The 22,666-nt window shown below is 42.8% G+C and overlaps 8 non-coding genes and 1 pseudogene across 15 annotated transcripts; all 9 read left to right on the top strand.

Moving 5' to 3' along the window:
• The first annotated feature begins 9,960 nt into the window (after positions 1-9,960).
• LOC110531397 lies at positions 9,961-17,383 on the top strand. 8 transcript variants are annotated; one of them, XR_002474671.2, is made up of 16 exons: positions 9,961-10,018; positions 10,645-10,673; positions 11,098-11,137; positions 12,026-12,118; positions 12,340-12,385; positions 12,619-12,663; positions 13,103-13,152; positions 13,471-13,518; positions 13,972-14,045; positions 14,221-14,283; positions 14,749-14,782; positions 15,118-15,165; positions 15,551-15,603; positions 16,096-16,141; positions 16,521-16,565; positions 17,239-17,383. It is a non-coding gene; the product is annotated as an uncharacterized LOC110531397 (transcript). The 8 variants fall into 8 exon arrangements; XR_005053155.1 differs by having other exon boundaries at positions 13,442-13,518; positions 13,987-14,045; positions 14,221-14,302; XR_005053153.1 differs by having other exon boundaries at positions 13,442-13,518; positions 14,221-14,302.
• Positions 12,481-12,544, top strand: LOC118966206. The gene has a single exon (XR_005053472.1). It is a non-coding gene; the product is annotated as a small nucleolar RNA SNORD29 (small nucleolar RNA).
• On the top strand, positions 12,965-13,028 carry LOC118966209. Its single transcript, XR_005053475.1, has one exon. It is a non-coding gene; the product is annotated as a small nucleolar RNA SNORD29 (small nucleolar RNA).
• LOC118966212 lies at positions 13,285-13,356 on the top strand. Its single transcript, XR_005053478.1, has one exon. It is a non-coding gene; the product is annotated as a small nucleolar RNA SNORD30 (small nucleolar RNA).
• LOC118966234 lies at positions 13,685-13,811 on the top strand. Its single transcript, XR_005053493.1, has one exon. It is a non-coding gene; the product is annotated as a small nucleolar RNA SNORD22 (small nucleolar RNA).
• Positions 14,079-14,148, top strand: LOC118966229. Its single transcript, XR_005053489.1, has one exon. It is a non-coding gene; the product is annotated as a small nucleolar RNA SNORD31 (small nucleolar RNA).
• Positions 14,536-14,605, top strand: LOC118966216. Its single transcript, XR_005053482.1, has one exon. It is a non-coding gene; the product is annotated as a small nucleolar RNA SNORD31 (small nucleolar RNA).
• On the top strand, positions 15,659-15,728 carry LOC118966220. The gene has a single exon (XR_005053486.1). It is a non-coding gene; the product is annotated as a small nucleolar RNA SNORD31 (small nucleolar RNA).
• LOC118966224 lies at positions 17,099-17,172 on the top strand (annotated as a pseudogene).
• Positions 17,384-22,666: the final 5,283 nt, after the last annotated feature.

The raw sequence follows: 22,666 nt of genomic DNA, 5'->3' as shown, positions 1-22,666 counted from the left end.
GGTTAGTGGGGTTGTCTAGAAAAGTCTATGGTTGCCTGGAGTGGTTCTCAATCAGAGGCAGGTGTTTATCGTTGTCTCTGATTGGGAACCATATTTAGGCAGCCATATTCTTTGAGTGTTTTGTGGGTGATTGTTTGCACAAGGTAATGTTGTTTAGGTTTTCACGGTACGGGTATCGGTTTGTTTGTGGTTATCTTTTATTAAACATGTATTGAAATAACCACGCTGCATTTTGGTTCGCCTCTCCTTCACCGGAAGAAACCCTTAACAACAGGAATATACACGTCAGTCTCCGATGCACCATCTGACAAGTTGTTCTATACGGGAGCATGGAGAAGGGTAAAACGCATATCCTGTCTCACATCCCCAATACATTGCTAGGTGCTTTCAGTGTTGACAGTACCAAAATACAACAACTCATGTACAGAAACACTGCAACACAAACAAGTTACAATGTGAAATCGCCTCTATCCCATTCAGACCTTAGAGGGTCAAAACTACATCTCCCATAATGCAACGCTAGCACCAGTCGGCAGCTCAGCTAACCGTCTGCATCACAGAAAGGCATGCTAGCTAGCAACAGCGGCACTTTTAGCACTCAAACTATATTAATAACAAAAATAAAACTCAAAGTTACATGTTTCAATAATCTCATACTGATAGGGCTGCGTCTTTCGAATCCTGTATCAGGAAGAATAAAAGTCAGAATTTGTCGTTAATTATCTTTAAATTCAAGCAATAAATGGTAAATGCAATTTTTGTATATACGGGTTCAATGTGTCACCACACAGGGTTAACAGAGAACTGACAGAATGTCAGTAAACAGCTGTTCTTATACTGTGATAGGCCAACAGACAGGTTGGAACTATGTCTATCACAGTAGAGGCTGAGCGTGGTTTAGACTTGCTCAGCCTATCGCAGGCGCTCAGACTGGTCCCCACTTCTTGGGAGTCCTCCCTCCGTCGATGTATAAATTCCTACTGTTCCGGTATCACACCCTAGTTATAACAGTTGCTCAGTTCCTGCTATTGTGGTGTTCAGTATTTTTCCATCTCAGTTAAACCTCGTGATGACCACCCCTCCCTATACCTGATTAACCACAACTTTGTAACATGCCACAAGTCACGCCATGTGCTCAATATTGTTACATACACAGACAGGCAAGGCAAATGTAGCAAACAGTACACTGCTTTGCAACATGCAAGTCACACCATGTTACTCAGTTCTTGTCACACACACACACAGATGTATTAAGCAGTTGTTTAATCTCGTGATGATGCTCAACTGCACAAATGCAGATAGATACCTCACACAGCCAACATCAGATAATATTTAATCATATATATATATATATATAGTAATGGCTATAATGTAAAACACAGAATCCCACAATACTCCCTTATAACAAGATCTACAGCATTAACCTTGGGATGTTTAATTTATTTTCACGTTATAAACTTCTACAAAGGAGTAATCTGCAACACGTACCTTTCTCTCAGTGTTTTCTCGGACTGAGGAGAACGGGCGCTACGGGTAGTACCAGGATGTTAGTAGGTGACGCAGGCACCCAGATTAAATAAAATACATTTAATGAAACAAAAAAAACGAAGATGTTAACATCATTCAGCTACTGTAGCTGCCTACTGCGAGGGTTGAAAATATGCTTGGCCTATCATGAGGGTGTCTGTGTGTGTTAGCAGTAGCATTAGCGGAAAGGCTATGGCTAACCTTGGGTATAGGCAGTTATCATGAGTTGTTGGGGGCCACATACAGAACATAGTGTTGCGAGAACAAATGGTATTTTGTTAGATAACAGGAGCCAGATGTGTGATAACTGTATCGAGAGTATGAGCGCATAGATATTCTACACAGCAACAGTTACATCAATTTATTAAATTTTTATTTTAACTTTATTTAACTAGGCAAGTCAATTAAGAACACATTCTTATTTTCAATGACGGCCTAGGAACATTGGGTTAACTGCCTGTTCAGGGGCAGAACGACAGATTTGTACCTTGTCAGCTCGAGGGGTTTGAACTTGCAACTAGTCCAACGCTTTAACCACTAGGCTACCCTGCCGCCCCTATCAACTGGAGCGCCTGGGGGGACTGGGACCAGCCTGTGCGCCAACGATAGGCTGGGTGAGTTTAAACCACGCCCAGTCTCTGCTCTGTGACAGGCCAGCTGGGAAGCAGGAACTACTTCTGTCCGAGTATTAAAGAAGATACCGTTAGGGTCTTGTCCAGTTCTCTGTTCTACCCTGCGTGGTGCTACAGCGGACCCGAATATACGAAAATTGCATTTACCGCTTATTGCTTAGCTAATAAAAAGTACATAGTATACAATCGGTGACTCAGTGTCATACTTGTTCTAATACCAGATTCAAATTGACGCAACCCTTTACACTACCTATCATCAACAGGCAGCACCAGTAGCGCAACAATTCAAAATAGACACCAAAAGTAAAGATCCTGGTGATCATAGCGATCTGACTCCCCCCCCCCCCCTTCTGTCTGAACTTGGAATATTCCTGTTTGCGGGTTTTGGCCACTGACCCTCCACCTGGTTGTTCTGCGTTGTGAACTACTCTAATAATTTGAAGTTTGATGGAACAAAAACTTTTTAACTCTCCTACAATATAATGGGAAGAGAACCATGTTTTCCTATCAATTTCAAATATCATCTCAATCCCGTATGCCCTAAATCTCATCCTACACAACATATCTTCCTCCCTTCTCTTCCCATTATATTGAATGGAACATATGATGTGTAGGATGAGATTAGGGCATACGGGATTGAGATGATATTTGAAATTGATAGGGAAACAGCACTGGAATGTGTAGCGGCTGTACGGTAGAGTAAACGGTTGAACATACATTTCACAAAATAATGTATTGATATCGTCTTCTGTCCCCACTTGCTTCAAGATGTCCACCATTGTTCTTGTGCCCAAGAAAGCAAAGGTAACTGAACATAAATGACTATCGCCCTGTAGCACTCACATGAAGTGCTTTGAGAGGCTAGTTAAGGATCATATCACCTCCACCTTCCTTACCTGACACCCTATGACCCACTTAATTTGCATACCGCCCCAATACATCCACAGATGATGCAATCGCCATCGCATTGCACACTGCCCTATCCCACCTGGACAAGAGGAATACCTATGTACGAATGCTGTTCATTGTCTATAGCTCAGCATTCAACACCAAAGTAACCTCCAATCTCGTCATTAAGCTCGGGGCCCTGGGTCTCAACCCCGCCCTGTGCAACTGGGTTCTGGACTTCCTGACGGGCTGCCCCCAGGTGGTGAAGGTAGAAAACAATATCTCCACTCTGCTGATCCTCAACACAGAGGCCCCACAAGGATTCACCCATGACTGTGTGGCCACGCACCCCTCCAACTCAATCATCAGGTTTGCAGACGACACAGCGGTGGTGGGCCTGATTACCAACAACGACGAGACAGACTACAGGGAAGAGGTGAGGGCCCTGGTGGAGTGGTGTCAGGAAAATAACCTCTCCCTCAACATGAACAAAACAAAGCTGATCGTGGACTTTAGGAGACAGCAGAGGGAGCCCCAATCCACATCGACAGGACCGCAGTGGAGAAGGTGGAAAGCTTCAAGTTCCTCGGCGTACACACCACTGACAATCTGAAATGGTCCACCCACACAGACAGTGTGGTGAAGAAGGTGCAACAGCACCTCTTCAACCTCAGGAGGCTGAAGAAATGTGGTATGGCCCTTAAGACACTCACTTGTACAGATGCACAATTGAGAGCATCCTGTCGGTCTGCCCAACGCATCACCGGGGGCACACTGCCTACACCTACAGCACCCGATGTCACCGAAAGGCCAAAAAGATCATCAAGGAGTTCAACCACCCGAACCACGGCCTGTTCACCTTGCTATTATCCAGAAGGCGAGGTCTGTACAGGTGCATATAAGCTGGGACCGAGAGACTGAAAAACATCTTCTATCTCAAAGCCAGCAGACTGTTAAACAGCCATCACTAGCCGGCTACCACCCGGCTACTCAACCCTGCACCTTAGAGGATGCTGCCCTATGTGCATAGACATGGAATCACTGGTCACTTTAATAATGGAGCACTAGTCACTTTAATAGTGTTTACATACAGTTTTACTCATCTCATATGCTGTATTGTACTGTACTTTAGTCAATGTCTGTGTCCTGTGTGAATTTAAGTATGCTCTCTCTAATTCTCTCTCTTTCGGGAGGACCTGAGCCCTAGGACCATGCCTCAGGACTACCTGGCCTGATGACTCCTTGCTGTCCCCAGTCCACCTGGCTGTGCTGCTGCTCCAGTTTCAACTGTTCTGCCTGCGGCTATGGAACCCTGACCTGTTCACCGGACATGCTACCTGTCCCAGACCTACTGTTTTCAACTCTCTAGAGACAGCAGGAGCGGTAGAGATACTCTGAATGATCGGCTATGAAAAGCCAACTGACATTTACTCCTGAGGTGCTGACCTGTTTGCACCCTCGACAACCACTGTGATTATTATTTGACCCTGCTGGTCATCTATGAACATTTGAACATCTTGGCCATGTTCTGTTATAATCTCCACCCGGCACAGCCAGAAGAGGACTGGCCACCCCTCATAGCCTGGTTCCTCTCTAGGTTTCTTCCTAGGTTCTGGCCTTTTTAGGGAGTTTTTCCTAGCCACCGTGCTTCTTCACCTGCATTGCTTGCTGTTTGGGGTTTTAGGCTGCGTTTTGTGACATCAGCTGATGTAAGAAGGGCTTTATAAATACATTTGATTGAATGCCACACCGACATTGCTCATCCTAATTAGAGGTCGACCGATTATTATTTTTCAATGCCGATACCGATTATTGGAGGACCAAATAAAGCCGATACCGATTAATCGGACAAATTTTCATTTATTTATTTTTAATAATGACAATTACAACAATACTGAATGAACTTATTTTAACTTAATATAATACATAAATAAAATCAATTTTGCCTCAAGTAAATAATGAAACATGTTCAATTTGGGTGAAATAATGCAAAAACAAAGTGTTGGACAAGAAAGTAAAAGTGCAATATGTGCTATATAAGAAAGCTAACGTTTAAGTTCCTTGCTCAGAACATGAGAACATATGAAAGCTGGTGGTTCCTTTTAACATGAGTCTTCAATATTCCCAGGTAAGAAGTTTTAGGTTGTAGTTATTATATGAATTATAGGACTATTTCCCTCTATACCATTTGTATTTCATTAACCTTTGACTATTGGATGTTCTTATAGGCATTTTAGTATTGCCAGTGTAACAGTATAGCTTCCTTCCCTCTCCTCGCTCCTCCCTGGGCTCGAACCAGCAACACAATGACAACAGCCACCATCGACGCAGCGTTACCCATGCAGAGCAAGGGGGAACAACTACTAGAAGGCTCAGAGCGGGTGACGTTTGAAACGCTATTAGCGCTAACTAGATAGCCATTTCACTTCGGTTACACCAGCCTCATCTCGGGAGTTGATAGGCTTGAAGTCATAAACAGCGCAGTGCTTGACGCACAACGAAGAGCTGCTGGCAAAACGCAAAGAAAGTGCCACCGCTCAGTCAGATACTTAGATACTTGTATGCTCAGTCAGATTATATGCAACGCAGGACACGCTAGATAATATCTAGTAATATCATCAACCATGTGTAGTTAACTAGTGATTATGATTGATTGTTTTTTATAAGATAAGTTTAATGCTAGCTAGCAACTTACCTTGGCTTACTGCATTCGCGTAACAGGCAGTCTCCTTGTGGAGTGTAACGAGAGAGAGGCAGGTCGTTATTGCGTTGGACTAGTTAACTGTAAGGTTGCAAGATTGGATCCCCCGAACTGACAAGGTGAAAATCTGTCGTTCTGCCCCTGAACAAGGCAGTTAACCCACCGTTCCTAGGCCGTCATTGAAAATAAGATCGTGTTCTTAACTGACTTGCCTAGTTAAATAAAGGTATTAATAAATAAAAAAATTGTCAAATCGGCAGCCAAAAATACCGATTTCAGATTGTTACAAAAACTTGATATCGGCCATTCCGATTAATCGGTCGACCTCTAATCCTAATATTTATATATTTCTTAATTACATTATTTACCTTTAGATGTGTGTATTGTTGTGAATTGTTAGGTATTACTGCACTGTTGGAGCTAGGAACCCAAGCATTTCACTACACCCGCAATAACATCTGCTAAATATGTGTATGTGACCAATACAATTTGATGTAGAAAGGGAGAGGTTGTTTGACAAGGTCAGAGAGGTTAGATGAGAATGGGCTGTGGGTTGTATTTTGGGTGGGGGTGAGGGGAGTGGTGATGTTTGTTGGGAATGATTTGATTTGAAATTCAGGGTTAGTTAAGAGAATATAGTGGTATAGAGAGGTCGTGACCTGCATCTCCCTCCTGTACAGTAGGTGGCGGTGTATTCACCTGTCAGTTGGTTGGATTCGACAATAAAACAAAGAAGAAGCAGTACTCACTTGCTAAGAAATCTGTCAGAGTGGATACATCTTGGGTGTACATGCACAGAGGCATACCCAAAGATATGTATTTCTAACTAACACAAGCTGTTTTTTTGTCTTTACAACTTTAGCAAACCGTCAAGTCTATAAAACTTAGTGCACTTGTAACGGATGTGAAACGGCTAGCTTAGTTAGCGGTGCGCGCTAAATAGCGTTTCAATCGGTGACGTCACTTGCTCTGAGACCTTGAAGTAGTAGTTCTCCTTGCTCTGCAAGGGCCGCGGCTTTTGTGGAGCAATGGGTAACGATGCTTCGTGGGTGACAGTTGTTGATGTGTGCAGAGGGTCCCTGGTTCGCGCCTGGGTATGGGCGAGGGGACGGTCTAAAGTTATACTGTTACACACTGTTCATAACAGATTCTAGTTTTGGGAAAATAAAAAGTATGAGATCAGATGTTCCATCAGTGTGAAAATGTGTAGAATGTCAGCCCAGTTTCACCTCGTTCCATCCTTCCACGACACCTGACTGGACTTCCTCTCGCTACCATATTTGGTGGTGAGAAAACCTTCTAAACGGATGCTTCAGTTTTATAGCCCCTGTGACGTGGGTTACTCCTGATGTTTGTGGTGCTAAAAAGTTGAACATTTGCCAAAATTGTCCGTGATGAGATTCAAACTCACAAACTTTGGGTTGCTAGATATGGAGCGCTATATGTCCAACCACCTTTGTAAAATGTCTAATTTGAGTGCCCTGGATTTTTTACATGTAATTTATTTAACCTTTAATTAACCAGGTAGGCCAGTGGAGAACAAGTTCTAATTTACAACTGCGACCTGGCCAAGAGAAAGCCTATAGTATGTTAACTACGCCTAGTTTATGAGACCAGGCTGTGTATACCCGCCACCATTCAATAGCTTGGAGCAGGTAGCCTCTCCATATGGGTGATCTACTTTCCCACGACTCTGTTGTGCTCGTGTGTCCTTGTTCTAATTTCTTGTGACAGTGTACCAACCTGGGCGATACTCGGTTCGGTCGACAAGTATTGCGGCGCTGAGCGTTTGTTCTTGTGGTCTGTGTGACGTGTCTTTCCACCGGAACCATTCCGGTTTTAACTTTCGGGCTCGGAAACCTCGCCGACTCTGCAAGGTCGGTGCACCAGGAGACTGAATGTTTCGCTCTCGCGGACTTGCAGTTCTCCCCTGAGAGCAAAGGTGGCGCACCACGCCTCATCTCTCACAGGGCGCAGCCATCTTGCCTGGACTCTTCTGTGTTCCAAGGTAACCGAGCTATGCAAAGTAGCTAGCTCGCTTAAATGAGAAGTGACCATTTGCAGGACTAACGTTATAAGCACACTTACCCTTAAGGCCTGCCAACCTGAACGCCCACGTATGTAGCAAGAAATAAACGTGGCGTGAGTTACAACCGTGTTCTTTCACGAATAGGCAGGTCACACTCCATCCACGTATGTCCTTCGTTATAGTGTACGAGACAGGCTGATACTGTAGGTCCGTAGTAATCTTTACTATTATCCAGTATTGCGCAGTGTTTACTGTAGACGGAGTATATTACACGGTTGGCTTCATTTTCCAGTATTAGGCTGGGTATGTGCTAGCCACCATAGTGAGATTACACTGTTTTCCCTAAATTGGACACATCTCTATTGCATTGCTGTTTTTTCCAAACATAGTGTGTAGCTGGTTGGTTTCACTATTGTTTCTGTTGCACTCCATATAGTAGGCTACATACAGTAACTATCCTAGTTTTCCCTTAGAAACCATTTTTTTTCCAGGTATATTACACTGGCCTTGCACAGTGTGTAACTGGGTTTACTAGTTTTCTGTTGCACTACTTTACAGTAAAACAGTAACCATCTTAGTTAACCTTAGAAACTCACATCTCAGCTCTAGTACACTGAGGGTTTCTGGGAATAGCTGTGTTTACTATAGTTATACACTCCTTTACAGTACAGACAGTAACTATCATAGTTAACCTTAACTCTCATAAGAGCTCTGGTCTAACAGTGTGTTTCTGGGGTTGCCATCTTCTGTTCCACTGCAGGGTGTACACACTACCCTTCTCTTCCTTCCACAGAGAGAAACTACCATTTCCAGTATGGTGTTTTTCGCCTTGAGAAATGCAAGGACTGCGTCTAAGAAGGGTGGCACTGAGCAGTTATCTTGACGTGCTTGCCACCGACATTGGCAGCATCTCACAGGCCCAAAGGTCAAACTGAAAGAGGCAAGTGGAGTCCCCATGGGAATTAAATTAAGTGATGGGAAGGCTACGAACTCCAAATCCACTGCTGTAGTTCTGGCTCCTCTCATGTCTCATCGTCCTTCTGGTGTTTAGACGTCTTGGTTGACTGAATGTTTTTCAAATGAGTTTAGATTTAAAAAAAACTCATTATGGCCAAGGGCTCTTGTCTGACAAACATGTTAACCAGCCATTACAGTCCACATACACCCCTCCCATTGTTGCGGCTAGGGCAATGGACACTTCATTTTCACAGACACCGGCAATATGAAATCTTTATCAGTTATTCTTTATTTACTATGGTGAGAGAGCTCTGGGCTAGGACATATCCGAATGGACTGTAACATGGCATGGTTGGACACTGTTTCTGCAGCATTTTGCCTGGCGGGCCGGACGGCCTTTGCCTTTTGCTCTGGTGGTGCATTCTACTGGAGGAGTAACTGTCTTACCTGGACGATGGACTGGTCTGTGCCCCGCCCAGGGAACAGGCCACAACGGACATGAGGACCCTCTTGAACCACATTATCGTTCTGGGCCTCAACCGCTAACCCAGGACTAGTAAAGGCCGAAAGGCAGATCTAGGATGGGATTATCCTGCCCCATTTCATGAATTGACTTGCATTTTTATTTATGTATAATGCATTGTCCATATATTTAGGCTGATCTTATAATTTTATATGTTATTTAAAAAAATAATTAAAAAAAAATACATATGTGTATGTGTATGTATATATATATATATGTATGTAACATATGTGTGTGTGTGTATATATATGTGTGTGTGTATATATATGTGTGTGTGTGTGTGTATGTATATATATATATATATATATGTGTGTGTGTATATGTGTGTGTGTGTATAATAATATATGTGTATATATATATGTGTGTGTGTATATATGTGTATATATATGTGTGTTGTAGGCTATGACATAATTTTGCATCTGTACCAGGAAGTTAAAATAAACCTAAACATAAACCTGGCATAGGCTTGAAATATATCAGACCGAGTGCAGGCAGATGAGGTTTTTGGCGGCAAATTTGTAATGCTATTTCCTGTGATAGCTGTATTTAATTTTGGGTGCAAACTGATCAATATCAACCGTTTCACTTGTAGCATTGTTTTTGTATTGATATTCACAATAATAACAAAAATGTATTTGATTTTTTTTTTTGCAAAACCCTCAAACGAGGAAGGAGTCCGCGCTCGTGACGCACGGACGTAAACAGCATAAAAGGCGAAGGAACCTTCCAGTCCTTCCATTTTCTTCTCCCATCCAACCGAGGTAAGATTAAATATCCCGTATCTCCCACGAACATCTTTTAGCTACGCATTTGATAGGAACACATTCACTACAATGCACTAATGTGTAGCGTTTATTTGCATTGTTCATATACTATAAATACTATATATTTGCATTTGCTGCCATTAGTTAACCGGGTACCTATATTGAACTGTTGGCGGAATGCGGCAAAAGCACCTATCAGTAACATTGAAAGTTGCCTTTCGTCTGTTTTGTCGCCACTTTCAATCTAAAGCCATCCTTTTGTTTCAACTCCTCCACTGATCTTCAGAATTTACTCGACAAATAATGGACTTTATTTATAGTATTAAACATGTTCTGATTTCATTTAATGTTCAGGCCGATATCTGTCCGTTAGCATTGCAACGTCTTTTGATGATGAGAATTTACACAGACCTGTTCTGAATACCTGATTGTACTTTAGTATTTCTGATGAGAGACTTGCAATTTATATGTAACCGATAACTTTTTTTTTCGAAATGCTGCGTTCCCAGAACACGTGTCCGCAACTAGCGAGGTCACATGGCAAACACCGTTATTTAATGGCTGGCTTAGCTACCGGGGTTGTAACTATCATAAGTTCACTTTTTATAATTTTCTCCTTTCAGGATGCCGACGACTCGAATGTGCTGCTCTGGTAAGAAACATATTACTTGAATACCTGCTTCCGTGGTGGTTTTAGTTAGCAAGTTGCTAACCACGTGCCATGTTAGCTAGTATGCTAGCTTTCCAGTTAGGAGTGACGTCAGTCATTATAAACCCAACATTAGAGGTCTCTGCTACGGTGATGATAAAATGAACTCTCTCTTACCGAATCAGCATTTGAAGAAGCAACTTCTTTACCAGATTCTGAGTAGCATTTGGCCCCTGATTCGACTCGTTGCTGCGCTAATGACACCCTATTCTCAATAGTGTACTACTTATTAACGTTGATCTGGTCAGAAGTAGTTCACTGTATTGGAAATACGGGTCCATTAGCGACGATATCCGTGTCGGGTTCTATATGCCTGCATGTTGCCTGTTCATAAATGGACCTCCCTAACTTCCCCTCTGATCAACAGGAATGCAGGACAGATGCCGGGAAGTCCAGAAGAATGACACGTGAGTACATTGACTTTACCTCTAGGATCATTAGATGTGTTCAGCTTGTCTGCCCTTCACCTTTAGGGGATTCGCCAGGGCCCTTTATCTAATTCCCAAGCAAATGGATACAATTTCACTTTAAAGGTAGATTATTAAGTGAATATATGCTAGCATTAGCAATTTAAGAATATGGTTATCAGCTAGCATGCTAGAACATACCTGTAGACTTCGACGTCGTAATGCTAGCTTTAGTTGGCATTGGCGATCAAAGCTACAGTTACCATATCTCATTACACCTTGGGGTGGACTTACATTTTTAATTTTTTTATTAATAATTTCAAATCAATACAGTACATGAGGGAACACAAGCATACATAGATTACAAACAATCGAGCTAGGGGGTACAATATCACATTACAATTACACAAGGACCTTAAGGGACATGCATATGCTTTCAATTCTAACAGCTTTTTTGTCAGAGCATTTAACTGTCTTAAAATACAGTTCAATTTATTTTTGTAGGGTACGAAAATGTGGTTCTGTTTGTAAATGTTGCCACAGTTTTCTTACATGCATACAATGCCAAAAAGGATGCACAACTGTTTCTGGGTGGTCATTACAAAAGGAGCCATTTGAGTTGATGTTTTCCTTAAACTTCTTCATATAGTGGTTGGCAGGATAATATTTATGAATAATTTTAAAGGAAATTTCCTTAATTTTGTCTACTTGGGGTAGACTTTCAGAATGTGGTGACTGGCTGTAAATGATGATCCTCAAAGACAAGCATATATCTGATTTTTGGTGATGCTAACTTTGATCTGATGGCCTCCTTGTTCTGTGTTCCAAAGCCTCTTGTAGTAATATACAGACTAGTGGGTCACTAACTTGGATGTGTTCTTTGCTCAGGTCTGCATTACTTGTGACATGACTTCCTGACTTCAAGGCATCTGAACAGACTCTCCACTTGGAGTTCCATTCTGGAATAGGAATGTGGTGCTGGTGAGGAACATTTGAGTTTATTAACTGGTGTTCAGGACACTTCTAATGGCACCACATTTCTATATGGTCACTACATCCGGGCTTTATATGATCCATTGACAAGCATATGTCTGAATCTTTTGTGAAGATACTCTTTATTCTGATGGGCTCTATTCAAGAACCTTCTTTCCCCTCATAGAAGCCAAGCTATAACTAACAGTCCTTTGTCATTCCTTCTATAGAATACCTGATTCCAGACCACGACTGGTGCGATTTGTGAAAATCCAGGTTGGTGAAATGTTAAAACACTGACATCATGGATGAAGGCAATTTCACTTTTGGGCTGGCTAACTGTACAAGATGGCTACCGGGACGTGCTACAGTCCCAATGATGATGAACTTAGCTCACTTTGAACCGATGTGAAACGACATGAACTACTGAGTGACTGTAGCTAATGCACCAGTTGTATGTTTAAATGTTCTTTACAGCAAAACACCAACTTCCTTTCTCATTTTAACAGACGTGGGGATGAAGTTTCCTGAATGGATTAACACGCCCTTCACTGGTGAGTTCATCCAACTATCGTCCAACTATCAAACTGGGGTTCCCCACTACGGGTAGGATTGGTCTTCCACCCGTATACATGTTGGTGGAATCCCAAATGGGACCTTATTCCTTGTGAACTGCTCCTGGGTGGCGCAGGGGTCTAGGGCACATCCGGCTGTGATTGGGACCACCATCGGGCAGGTCACAATACAGTACGGCCAGTCGGTCTCGTCAATAAGTAGTCCACTGTATAGGGACTGGGGTGCCATGTGGGTTGAGTGACATGACTCCGTGGAACCAGTCACTTGAAGATGCTACAGTCCCAATGATGACAATCTTAGCTCACTTTGAACCGATGTGAAACGACATGAACTGCTGAGTGACTGTATATAATGCTGCAGTTAGTCATCGATTCCTCAATCATCACACTAATAAAATGATTGCCTTTCATTCCTCAGGGTCTGGGTGCTGTGGTCAGTGGCATTGCACCGTGGACTCCAACATACTGGTAAGTTGTGGTTCTGAAACGGTCCCAAGTGGTGCTTTATAGTTTATTGTATTGATATTTACACAGCATTGTTAACTTTACTTGTATAGTTTAGCTGAACATGACACGTTTGAGCTCTCCCAACCTTCTGCTGAACATGATGAATATTCTCTTTGGAATCTCGTTCGTCTGAACTCCTGTTGAGAAAAGGAATAGCTGACTTCAGCAGAGGGCTACGTAACCTGTCATTAGGGCTACATATGTTATGTCTAACCCCCTCCTTGTGCCCTCATATCTGGTCCCCACCCAGACTGTAACCTGAAGCTTTTGTCTTCCTAGGTTCTTCTGTATGTGGCTGAACAGGAAGCCGTGATGCCAACTAGACTGGTGAGTTTTGGTTAATGAGTACCTTTGGTAATTGTTATGGGTAATGAATCTAGTCCTTGTGTCTTACCAGAGCCTCTGCCTTAGCCACAAGCTATAACCAGTCTAGTGTTATAACTCACTGCAAACAAGAGTACAATTGATGTTTGGTAGTCGTGGTGACTCTGGCTCCTAGTGATGACACCCGCATGCGTCTTACGCCCTGCGTCGACGACAGAACCTGCAAAGGTGGACCCACTGGCGTTGCCAGGGCAACAAGGGGACAGCTGGTTGGGGTTACCAACTGTCTGATGGGACCAGAGACTCACACAAAATAGCATTTGGCTCTGCATTGTTGATCCAAAATGGCTACTGTCTCTCAGGGTGGTAGTGCTGGTCTTGGATTGTTTAGATAGCTGAGGGATAACGACCCAGACAAAAAAATAGTCTAATGTAGTGTTCAACATGTTTATTTAGACTCCTCTCCTTCAGGTCCTGATGGTGGTACCAGACAAGTCACTAGAAGATGCCTGTTACTGAACTACCTCAAGGTGTGTATGATTGACTTGACTTCTGTACTCTAATGTAGAAGTGATGATTTACGGTTACCGCCCCAGTCTGATGTTAAGCTGACTGATTGGTTACTGAACTGATCTATAGAGGTGGGGCTACTTTGCTGTACTGCAGTTTATCACATTAATACAGATAGAACATCTCCTCTTCCAGGTTCTGACTGTTGTACCAGACTGGCCACTAGAAGGAAGCTCTTTGCTGTGACAGTGAATGAAGGTGTGGAATCCAAGTTATTGTGAGTAAAAGTGTAGCACAACCAGCTGGCAGATTATTTCACTTAACAGCAATCTATGCTACTTCCTGATGTTATGACAATGACTGCAGCAGTCTGTCCATTCCTGGCTGAACGCAAGGCACAACATGAGGAAGTAGAATCAGCCACTCGTGTGGTGGGAAAATGGATTAGGACGATTCAAGGACAAGACTGAATAATAGATGTGAAATTAATAATGGTGCCACCTGTTGGTTAGTAGAAGTGATGACTTCTTATTACCGCCCCAGTCTGATGTTACGCTGACTGATTGGTTACTGAACTGATCTACTCTGGCAGTGTGTTCTGGTCCTGGGAACCCAGAGGGGTGGGTCCCCAAGATTAGTTAATGCTGTGCTGTTGACTGATCTAATGTCAGACCACTAGTTCTTACAATATCACTTAATAATCCCGCAACTCTCCTCCCCCAGTTGATGTCCTTGTGGGTCTGCAGTCTTCAGGAAGGTGTGTATGATTGTTTTTACAGCATCTTCACTGACCCAGCAAGCTGACTGATTGGTTACTGAACTGATCTATACTCTAGAGCAGTGTTTCACAATCTTGGTTCTTGGGACCGAGATGGAAGGTATTAGTCTTGAATAATCAGACCCTAATGTTATTGGTGAAATTCTGGCGTTTCTGAAATACTCTGGGATACCACCTAAACCTAGTTCTTGGGGGGGGGAAACACTTGACAGTTTTGTGTCCCCAGGATTAGAATACACTGCTATAGACTGATCTCATGTCTGACGACAAGGTCTTACAATGTCACTTCATGGTTTCCTACTTTCTCCCTCTAGGTTTCTGCCCCTCTGGTTGAGGTCCTGGTGTCTACAGGGTTTGGAAAGGTGTGTGACTTTAGACGGCATCTTAACGCTCCTTCCACATGAAGCATTCTGGAATGTTGTAAATGATGAATTTCCTTCCTCAGTAAGGTGGCAGTCCTGTCCTGTGTTCTGGGGCTGGATCAAGGTCTGGCCTCCCATCGGTCCTCTTGTGGGTTGGGCAGACACTGACAAGCCTGCTCTTGTCCTTTGGGGCAGGGGTAAGGTGGGCTGCCTGCCTGGAGGGAGGGTGTCTGGGTGGGGGCTTGACCCCAGACCTTGGACCGCTGGCTGGATGGCTACAATGACTGAACTTGCATTCTGATCTGGTTTCAGAATGCTCTGCATATAGTCTGCAGTACCTAATGTACTTCTGCATAATGTTTAATTAGGGATCTGTTCCTTCCAGGTCCTGACTGTTCCAGCCTGGCCACTGGAGAACTGTTGCTGCACGACCTCAAGGTGTGTAGGATCAACTTTCACTTGATCTGTTGCCATTAACTTCTGTCCTTTATGATGTAGAAGTGATGATTTCCTGTTACCGCCCCAGTCTGATGTTAAGCTGACTGATTGGTTACTGAACTGATCTATACTCTAGAGCAGTGTTTCACAATCCTGGTTCTTGGGACTGAGATGTAAGGCTTCGTTTAGATTTACAGCTCAATTCTGATCTTTCACTATTTCGTTTTGAATAATCAGACCCTAATGTTGACTGCAGCTATTTACTGAAGTTGCTATAAATATAAACTTCAGAGAAATAATCTTAATGTTATTGATTAACCCCAGTTGTTTCTGAAATACTCTGCGATACCACCTAAACCTAGCTCTTGGGGGGGAAACACTTGTTGCCAGTTTTGTGTCCCCAGGATTAGAATTCACTGCTATAGACTGATCTCATGTCTGACTACAAGGTCTTACAATGTCACTTCATGGTTTCCTACTTTCTCCCTCTAGGTTTCTGCCCCTGGTTGAGGTCCTGGTGTCTGCAGGGTTTGGAAAGGTGTGTGACTTTAGACGGCATTTTAACGCACCTTCCACATAAATCATTCTGGAATGTTGTAAATGATGAATGTCCATCTTGTCAAGTGGCAATCCTGTCCTGTGCTCTGGGGCTGGATCAAGGTCTGGCCTCCCATCGGTCCTCTTGTGGGTTGGGCAGACACTGACAAGCCTGCTTTTGTGCTTTGGGGCAGGGGTAAGGTGAGCTGCCTGTCTGGAGGGAGGGTGTCTGGGTGGGGGCTTGACCCCAGACCCTGGAACGCAGCTGGATGGCTACAATGACTGAACTAGTGTTCTGATCTGGTTTCAGAATGTTCTGGATGTAGTCTAGTAATCTAAGATGGGTATTATTTGGTTTTAAAACTGTTCTGTTTGTTTAGATCTGGTTGGCTGCTGAGGTGTTGCTGTGCTGGTGGAGTGGGAAGGTGTGTAGTGTTATTATAATAAACTGAGTATAGAGGACATTAACACCTTCCTAATATTGAGTTTACCCTCCTGTTGGCCCTCCTGTTGTCTACAAGGGGTCTGTTAGCGTTCCACAGGGATGTTGGCCCGTGACACAACTGTGGGACGGCATTGGAGTCTAGTTAGCTGGATGTCCTTTGGGTGGTGGACCAGTGTTGATACACATGAGAAACTGTTGAGCTTGACAAACCCAGCAGTGTTTAGTTGACACAAACCGGTGTGCCTGGCACCTGCCATACCTCATTCCAAGGATCTTAAATCTCTTGTCTTGTGGTTTAAAAACCCTTTGAACCTGTCTGTTCATCTACACTGATTTAACCATCACTTCAATAAGGGCTCGCTTTCACCTGGTCTGGTTAATGTATTGACCACTCAGTGGATATGTGTTGTAATGGGAAAGGGGGCAGATCAATATTAGGAAGATGTTAATGTTCTGTTGAATGTTCCTCTTGGATCATCACACTGACCCATGCAATGTGTTCTACACTACATACTCTGACGTGATGAGTCATCATTACCGCCCCAGTCTGATGTAACGCTGACTGATTGGTTAATCTCTGATCAAGTCATCTCATACCTTGTAGTCCCTACAGTATCACCAGGGTTTAATTCTCACACTATTTTTCCCTCTAGCTCTCCTGTTTTACACCTGCAAGCCCTCGTACACTCCTGATTGGTCAGCAAGGAAGTGGGATGTCTCGGTGGAACTGGGGGGAAACCAGGCCAAGTCAATTCAACCCTGTGACTGTTCTGATGTGTAAATAAACCTACAAATTAATACTTGTCCTATTTTTCTTTCTTGGTGGTAGTTGTTGAATTTGGCCATTTTTAATGAACCATGTGGCGTTCTGATTTATATACTGAACAATGATGTCAATCATCGCATGTTATTCAAGGTTATAAACCTGCACATTTGATGGTGACCGACTTCTCACTGGCTATAGGATCTTGACTGATTTAAGGTAATTCTTTGTTTTTGAAAATATGTTGAGCAGTGTTTAATCATGAAGTAATTCTAACACAATAGGATAGACATATTGAATAAATTCGGCTATGACGCTACCGATACCACTACAGATGGTGGATAAAGTGTTTACTCAGGCCTTTACCATTGGGTCGAAAAGAGAATTACGGTATGGAACTGCATGGCTATGACGGACATCTGTGCCGGCTTGTAGTTCCGGAACCTCATTATGGTGGAAGGGATAGGTTTTTGTGATCAGTAAGAAAACAAATTGACCAGGCGCTGCGTGGTCAATTTGTTTGCGTTGGCCGTGAAGCATTTACGGTGATTTGGTGTCGGGCCATAATTTTGTGGAGCAATGCAGAGCTGTTAAGGAAGTGCGTTAATACAGGCCCTACCGTCAACCAATAGTATTAATGCGAACTGTAACACAATTAAGCACAGTGGTAGAATTTGGGTTCTGACGACTACAAGGTAATTCAGTTGGTTCATGAGGCTAGTTTCCCAGACACAGAATGAGCCCAATCCGGGACTGCATTAACATAAGAATTCTGGCGATTAACAGGAGAGAAAAAAGCCGTACGTACAGTGGTATGAATGACGCAAATATTAATTTCTAAAGTTTGCTTTGCTCAGTTTAAGATATATTTTGTCAGATGTTATTATGGAATAGTGAAGTATAATTACAGGCATTTCATAAGTGGTTTTGTCAGAATTTTGGGGAGTTTGTTCACCCGCCTCTTGAGGATCGCCCCAAACAATCCGGAAGATGGTAGAAAGTGTTATAGACTTGTTAATTGTTTACTCCAAGTGAAACTTCACACTGCTATGCGTTATCTTGGTCAGGTCGCAGTTGTAAATGAGAACTTGTTCTCAACTAGCCCACCTGGTTAAATAAAGGTGAAATTAAAATCAGAGAAAATGACTTTACCCCAGTCCTCAGCAGTCAAATCCCTGTACCTTTTGCAGGATATCAGTCTGTACCTGATGTTTCTCCTGCAGGTAGTGGCTTCTTTGCTGCCCTTGTTGACACCAGGTCATCCTCCAAAAGTCTTTGCCTCACTGTGCGTGCAGATGCACTCACACCTGCCTGCTGCCATTCCTGAGCAAGCTCTGTACTGGTGGTGCCCCGATCCGGCAGCTGAATCAACTTTAGGAGACAGTCCTGGCGCTTGCTGGACTTTAGGTCGCACTGAAGCCTTCACAATTGAACCGCTCTCCTTAAAGTACTTGATCTGAAAAATTGTAGATTTACGGGCAGCAATATCCTTGCCTGTGAAGCCCTTTTTGTGCAAAGCAATGATGGTTGCAGGTAACCATGGTTGACAGAGGAAGAACAATGATTCTAAGCACCACCCTCCTTTTGAAGCTTCCAGTCTTATTTGAACTCAATCAGCATGACAGAGTGATCTCAGGCCTTGTCCTTGTCAACACAGCTGTGTTAACGAGAGAATCACTGACATGTCAGCTGGTCCTTTTGTGGCAGGGCTGAAATGCATTGGAAATGTTTTTTTGGGATTCAAATTGGATTATTGGTATACAATTCCTTTAATCACTCAGATGGATGGTAATTTCTGTGGCATTCAAAAGGTCTTCGTCTGACATTGGACATGGTGTCAAACAACCTTTCACCTGACTGATGCATGCTTTCCTTAAAGGAAAATTCCACCTAAAAAAAACTGTATTTTGGTATTTGCCAAATGCATCATATGGGGATTCATGTATTTTGAAAGTTCCATATCTTGAGAACCTGATTGTTGTTAAGCAAAACATTTTGGGACGATGTCACAATGGACTAATGAAGCAAATACCAGAAGATGGTTTTTGGACGGCGTTGTCCTTTAACTGGTTTCTAGAACTCCCTGGAAAACTATTTTATGCTGTTATTCTGTAGTCATGAAATTAAAACCTTTTCAAGACATGAAGTCAAACCATTACACACCAACACTAACCATGGTGGGGTGACTGAATGTAATACACACCAACACACCAACACTAACCATGGTGGGGTGACTGAATTTAATATACAGTTACACACCAACACTAACTGAAAGATTAGTGGAATCTGTGTGAGTAGCTGGACAGGTAGGATGACTGACAGTGAAGGTGAACAGGTGGTCACGTGTCAGGTGACAGAGGAATGGATAAGACTGAGGCAGGAATTCCTTTAACCATGAAGTGGTATATTTACTGAGTAGTCTGTGCTGCATCACAAAGGAAACAAATAACATGTATCCAATCAGATTCATAATCAAAGATCAAATCATATCATTCATTATTAACACAAGTTAGGGAGGTCAGTTCAGTTCATTAAGTCAATAGTAATCATCCGCGAGTCATTTAGGCTCGTAACTATTTATCATAAATCATGAAAGAATACAAACAGTGAATGGTTATACAATCTATAATCCCCATCAAAGTCAATCAGTTAGCAAACAATGACGTTTCTCATTTCACTCTTTCAATTGTCTTCATGTGTACATATAATTCATTTCAATACATATGAACCATATCGATTGCATAATTGGCCTATGAGGATCCGTAGGGCCGTGATCATTGACAATTCACATTACACAATATGTTTGAAGCGTGCGCTCCAAGCCACGCTCCGCGGTAAAACCTATAAACAATAACTGAATGGCCCACTCTCCCGATCGCCACAGATAATTCAGGTGAAAGGTAACATAGTCGGTGGACTTACGTGGATTCATGGACGCACAGAACTTCTGGATCAGATGGAGTTAAGGAAGAGAAAGCAGCGAGATCAAATCAAATCAAATTTTATTTGTCACATACACATGGTTAGCAGATGTTAATGCGAGTGTAGCGAAATGCTTGTGCTTCTAGTTCCGACAATGCAGTAATAACAAGTAATCTAACTAACAATTCCAAAACTACTGTCTTGTACACAGTGTAAGGGGATAAAGAATATGTACATAAGGATATATGAATGAGTGATGGTACAGAGCAGCATAGGCAAGATACAGTAGATGGTATCGGGTACAGTATGTACAAATGAGATGAGTATGTAAACAAAGTGGCATAGTATAGTATAAAGTGGCTAGTGATACATGTATTACATAAGGATACCGTCGATGATATAGAGTACAGTATATACGTATGCGTATGAGATGAATAATGTAGGGTAAGTAACATTTATATAAGGTAGCATTGTTTAAAGTGGCTAGTGATATATTTACATCATTTCCCATCAATTCCCATTATTAAAGTGGCTGGAGTTGAGTCAGTGTCAGTGTGTTGGCAGCAGCCACTCAGTGTTAGTGGTGGCTGTTTAACAGTCTGATGGCCTTGAGATAGAAGCTGTTTTTCAGTCTCTCGGTCCCAGCTTTGATGCACCTGTACTGACCTCGCCTTCTGGATGATAGCGGGGTGAACAGGCAGTGGCTCGGGTGGTTGATGTCCTTGATGATCTTTATGGCCTTCCTGTGACATCGGGTGGTGTAGGTGTCCTGGAGGGCAGGTAGTTTGCCCCCGGTGATGCGTTGTGCAGACCTCACTACCCTCTGGAGAGCCTTACGGTTGAGGGCGGTGCAGTTGCCATACCAGGCGGTGATACAGCCCGCCAGGATGCTCTCGATTGTGCATCTGTAGAAGTTTGTGAGTGCTTTTGGTGACAAGCCGAATTTCTTCAGCCTCCTGAGGTTGAAGAGGCGCTGCTGCGCCTTCTTCACGATGCTGTCTGTGTGAGTGGACCAATTCAGTTTGTCTGTGATGTGTATGCCGAGGAACTTAAAACTTGCTACCCTCTCCACTACTGTTCCATCGATGTGATGGCAATTTCCTCCTTTTATGGAGTTGAGATCTGTCTGACATTTCCACCTGACCTAATTAGAGCGCCCCTGGTCCAGCTGAGTAAATGGCAATGAATTAAAGGAGTATTCCACCAACTCCATGGGCCTTTTCTACACTAACCATGGTGGAGTGACTGAATTTAATATACAGTTATACACCAACACTAACCATGGTGGGGTGACTGAATTTAATATACAGTTACACACCAACACTAACCATGGTGGAGTGACTGAATTTAAAATACAGTTACACACCAACACTAACCATGGTGGGGTGACTGAATTTAATATACAGTTATACACCAACACTAACCATGGTGGAGTGACTGAATTTAATATACAGTTATACACCAACACTAACCATGGTGGGGTGACTGAATGTAATATACAGTTATACACCAACACTAACCATGGTGGGGTGACTGAATTTAATATACAGTTATACACCAACACTAACCATGGTGGAGTGACTGAATTTAATATACAGTTATACACCAACACTAACCATGGTGGAGTGACTGAATTTAAAATACAGTTACACACCAACACTAACCATGGTGGGGTGACTGAATTTAATATACAGTTATACACCAACACTAACCATGGTGGAGTGACTGAATTTAATATACAGTTATACACCAACACTAACCATGGTGGGGTGACTGAATTTAATATACAGTTACACACCAACACTAACCATGGTGGAGTGACTGAATTTAAAATACAGTTACACACCAACACTAACCATGGTGGGGTGACTGAATTTAATATACAGTTACACACCAACACTAACCATGGTGGAGTGACTGAATTTAAAATACAGTTACACACCAACACTAACCATGGTGGGGTGACTGAATTTAATATACAGTTATACACCAACACTAACCATGGTGGAGTGACTGAATTTAATATACAGTTATACACCAACACTAACCATGGTGGGGTGACTGAATGTAATATACAGTTATACACCAACACTAACCATGGTGGGGTGACTGAATTTAATATAGTTACACACCAACACTAACCATGGTGGAGTGACTGAATTTAATATACAGTTATACACCAACACTAACCATGGTGGGGTGACTGAATTTAATATACAGTTATACACCAACACTAACCATGGTGGGGTGACTGAATTTAAAATACAGTTACACACCAACGCTAACCATGGTGGGGTGACTGAATTTAATATAGTTACACACCAACACTAACCATGGTGGGGTGACTGAATTTAATATACAGTTACACACCAACACTAACCATGGTGGGGTGACTG

Source organism: Oncorhynchus mykiss, chromosome 9, assembly GCF_013265735.2.
Source record: "Oncorhynchus mykiss isolate Arlee chromosome 9, USDA_OmykA_1.1, whole genome shotgun sequence".
NCBI lineage: Eukaryota > Metazoa > Chordata > Actinopteri > Salmoniformes > Salmonidae > Oncorhynchus > Oncorhynchus mykiss.
This window is presented reverse-complemented; position numbering and strand designations above follow the sequence as displayed.